The sequence below is a fragment of the Cynocephalus volans genome, chromosome 5 (genome assembly GCF_027409185.1).
Source record: "Cynocephalus volans isolate mCynVol1 chromosome 5, mCynVol1.pri, whole genome shotgun sequence".
Taxonomy (NCBI): domain Eukaryota; kingdom Metazoa; phylum Chordata; class Mammalia; order Dermoptera; family Cynocephalidae; genus Cynocephalus; species Cynocephalus volans.
In genome coordinates, this window is record NC_084464.1 from 128519163 (window position 1) to 128523936 (window position 4774).

Sequence of the window (4774 nt, forward strand, 5' to 3'; positions counted from 1 at the left end):
GGGAGAGATTGGACAAGGGGCATGAAGAATAATTACTATTTGTAACAATATATATGCTAGTAATATTGATTTGATCGACATATCTCAATGTTGAACCCCCAAAATATGTATAATCGATTTTGATTAAATAAATAAAATAAATTAAAAAGAAAAAAAAGAATGTAAGGCTCAGGTATAGAAACCTCCACAATTAAAGATAAAGCTTAAGATACAAGCTAGATGTGGCATAGTAAATTAAATGTTTACAGCATTAGAGGTTTATTCATTCAAAAAATCACATATTATATACCTCCAATGTGTCACTGTAGATACAAAGACAGATGACACAAACAGCCTGAACACCAGGAACTCAGTGAAAGTGCTCATATATGCAAATAGATATTCACAATCCTGCAGATACATTATTGTACGATATGTAAAGGATAGGAGGGAACGATGGTGTCTGCTTGAACAAATCTTGCAGAATTCGCAGAGGAGGTGTTTGGACTCTGCAGTCCACTCGCTTGATTGAGGTGGGATGGAAGATCATGACAGAAAGAGGAGCCCACGTAAAGGCAAGAAGGAGATGGAGAGAAATAGGTGGATTTGAGAGATATTTAAAAGATAATAATTCATCAAGGGTAATGACTCCTTAGGGCAACAGAATAATGTATTGTCCTCAACAGGAGAGTGTGGTGGGATAAGAAGTTGTTGACTTGGGCACATCTAACTGTCTAAACTGACATTAAGCACATTAAAGTTCCTGTTTCTCCATATGCACCTCAGTATAGGAAAATTATAAATCTGCACCTCCACAATAGATGAAATAATGTTAGGTCAGTTTATATTTATCTATGAGTTTGTGCATTTTGCCCGTTTTTTACTTCATTGTTTATATTTATGTTATTGTTTTATACATATATTTTGAAACAGAATGCTTAAAACTGAATTTTAAATTTCAAAAACCCTGTCTACATTATTAAGTCCTGCTCATATGTATGAACATTAACTTTCTAAGTTAATTATATTTAATTTGTTTAAAAATATTTTAAGAAGATGTCCAACTAGAGGTGTCTGGCACTCATCTCCTCTCCCCACTCTCCCCCACAAAGAGAGACCAAAACAACAAACAAATAAATATATTTTGACCAGAACGACTGAAGAAATACATTGCAGAGCACCAGGAGAGTGATGAAATCTTTGTGGTGTGCAGAAGATGGGGACAGCACCATAGAAAGCAGAGCAAGGCATCCAGCCTCTGCCTCACCATAGGGGCTGGCTCAAAGTCAGGCAGAGAGAAGGTAAGCTGGAAAAACCGGCTGTTCCTACTGCTACCACAAACGCCAGCAATCCTTGCCACAAGAGTCCTCTAGTCCGTTGGGGTCCCAGACCCAGTCAGGGAATAGCTGGGAGTTTGTGCAACTGCATAGCCTCATAGTGGAAGCCTGGGGAGAGGAAACCCCCCTTCCACCCTAAGCGGCTACAGCACAGCACCATCTTGATACTGAATCCGTGGCTAGAGTGCACCCTGTCCTGGACCTGGTGGAACTGGCTCCCTACATCCTGAGGCCCCACTACATTTTACCATGTTCGCATGGGCACTGGCAGGAATGCAATCCTGGCTGCCTGGAGCCTGTGCCAGATGGAAGGACCGAGACCCCAGCATCTGAACACATGTGATACCCCCTCGCCCCCCAGATAAGCAGGCAGACTTGCTGAGTGAGGAAGCCACCAAGAGGTGGCAGTCCTCTACATTCACATGCACACACCCTGCACAGCTGCTGAGCCCACAGGTGCCTGTGCCAGCCAACAGCCAGCCCACAGCAGCTCTTCTCCCCACCGCCACCACCCTTCGCAGAGCCACCAGGGCCTGCTGTCTCCTTGCAGCCTCATTCCAGACTCAGCAGCTGACCTGGTAGCCCTCTACAGAGCTGCCAAAACCTGCTGCACCAGTGTCACCTGTTCCCTGACCAACAGCAGATTGAGTAGCAGCAGCTTTTCCCCACAGCAAGCCTCTACAGAGCCACTGGCTCCTGCTGTGTCCTTGCAAGTTTGTTCCAGGCTCAGCAGCTGATCCAGAGGTCCTCTACAGAGCTGCCAGGACCTGCTGCACCACTGTACACCATTTCTCTGACAGATGCAGAAAAAGCTTTTGATAAAATTCTACATCCCTTCATAATGAAAAGTGTCAACAACATAGGTATAGAAGGAAAGTATCTCAACACAATAAAAGCCATACATGACAAATCCACAGCTAACATCATTCTGAACAGGGAGAAGCTGAAAGCTTTTCCTCTAAGAACAGGAATAAGACAAGCATGCCCACTCTTATCACTCCTATTTAACATAGTACTGGAAGTTCTAGTCAGAGCAGTTAGGCAAGAGAAAGGAATAAAGGGCATCCAAGTTGGAAAAGACAAAGTCAAACTGTTCCTGTTTGCAGATGACATGATTTTATATGTAGAAAAACCTGCAGACTCCACCAAAAAACTCTTAGAACTGATAAACGAATTCAGTAAAGATGCAGTATATGCAATCAATATACAAACATCAGTAGCATTTCTATACACCAATAACAAACTAGCAAAAAAGAAATCAAGAAAGCAATCCCATTTAAAATAGCTACCCAAAAATAAAATACCTGGGAATAAATCTAACCGAGGAGGTGAAAGATCTCTACAATGAAAACTACAAAACACTAGTGAAAAAAATTAAAGAGGACACAAAAAATAGAAAGACAGTCCATGCTTATGTATCAGCAGAATTAATGTTGTGAAAATGACCATACTTGTTTCACTTAACATGATTTTCTCCAAGTTCATCCATGATGCTGCGAATGGCAGAATTTCATTCTTTTTTATAACTGAGTAGTTAACACTAATGGGTAGTCAACACCAAAGGAACAGGAAGCATCATGTCAAAAGGATACCTGAGCTCCCATGGTTACTGCAGCTCTATTTATAATAGCCAGGATATTGACCTAACCTAAATGTCCATCAATGGATTACTGAATAAAGAAAAAGTGGTACATATACACAAGGGAATACTATTCAGTTTTAAAAAAGAATGAAATTCTGCCATTCGCAGCAGCATGGATGAATGTGGAGAAAATCATGTTAAGTGAAATAAGTCAGCCACAAAAGAGAAGTATCACATATTCTCACTCATATGGGGGAGCTAAAAACCAAAGAGAAAGAAAGAATCAAATAAGTTGAACTGCTAAAAGGAGAGAGAACTGTGGTTATTAGAGTCAGAAAAGGGGTCAGGGGAGATAGCCAGAGGCTGGTTAATGGAAACAAAATTGCGCCTATATAGAAAAAATAAGTTCTATTGGTGTACAGTCAACCCAAGAATCTATAATTAACAATGATTGTGTATTATGAAACAATTTGAAGAGAGGAGATCAAATACATCACAAAGAAATGATTAAGTTCTGCAATTATGAATATGCTAATTGCCCTGATTAAATCATCATGCATTTTATACATGTATTTAAATATAGCTCTGTACCCCATAAATATGTACAATGTCTCAATAAAAATGAATTTTAAAAATTGGTAATAATAACACAATCTCACAAAATTTTAATATAAAAAGCTGTTATGTACATACATCCAAACACACACACACATAAATGCTCCAAATAGTTTTATCTTTATCAAGCATAGGTTTGAAAACAAGACTTTTGCTTGCAAAATAAATTCCCACTTGCACTTTAACATTGTTATAGGCAAGTAGTTTAAATTTTAACCACCTCCTCTCTTCATGTACTTTACAATACAGAACAAGCAGATGAATTGTCATACTTCTAAGTCTGGATTAGCTTCCAACATTGTATCCTTCTAATGAAGTGAAATAGCTTAGAGTCCCTTTAATGTGATGATTTGTGCTGTCCCTACTTCCTCTGCAACAAGTTTGTCCTTTTTGTTAGAACCACTTCCCTTAGTTATGTCATTAAGTGGGCTTTGCCAAATTCCTCTGGCTGCATGTCTATAGTCTCTCTAACAGCAGCAGTGTCAACATTCTCATAGTCAACTATTTTCTCATAACTCCATTTATGGTTGATTCAAATTTCATTTTTAGTGTTACTGCTTTTCTTTTCTTTGCTGCACTTTCATCTTTGCTGGCTTCTTTGATTCCCTTTTTGGATTATCTACTTTTATAAAATGTCAGGTGGGTTTATTAGTAGGAGGGAGACAAAGAGGCAACACAACTATATGCTTTGCTGTCTGTGCAAGAACTGAATTACAAATGTGCAGTGACCAATCAGCAACATACTTTAAAAGATGCCACATAACTGGTCATGTAACTAATGTACCTATGTCACTTACACAGGAATTTGTTAACAGAAGAGCTAGCAGTAATGTTTGTACTTTATGCAGTTATTCAGTTAATGTACTGTGTAAACTAAAATTTGAACTGTGTTGTGGGGGCTAGTGTTATTTAGTGTTATTTAACTAAACCATGATAACTGAAATCTGTGCATATTAGAACTATGTGAGGCAAGGACTACCTGTACATAAACACATATGTGTGTATTGATTGAAATACTATATATGTAATTAGTTTACTAGGACTAACATAACATAGTACCACACACTGCATGGCTTAAACAATAGAAATTTATTTTGAAACAATTCTGGGGGCAGGAAGTCTGAGATCAAGGTGCTGGCAGGGCTGATTTCTTTAAAGAACTCTAAAACTCTCTCTTTGGTCTGTGAATAGCCTCTGCCTTTATATCATTTTTCCTCTGTTTGTGTGCATGTCTGTGTCCAAAATTCCTCTTATAAAAATA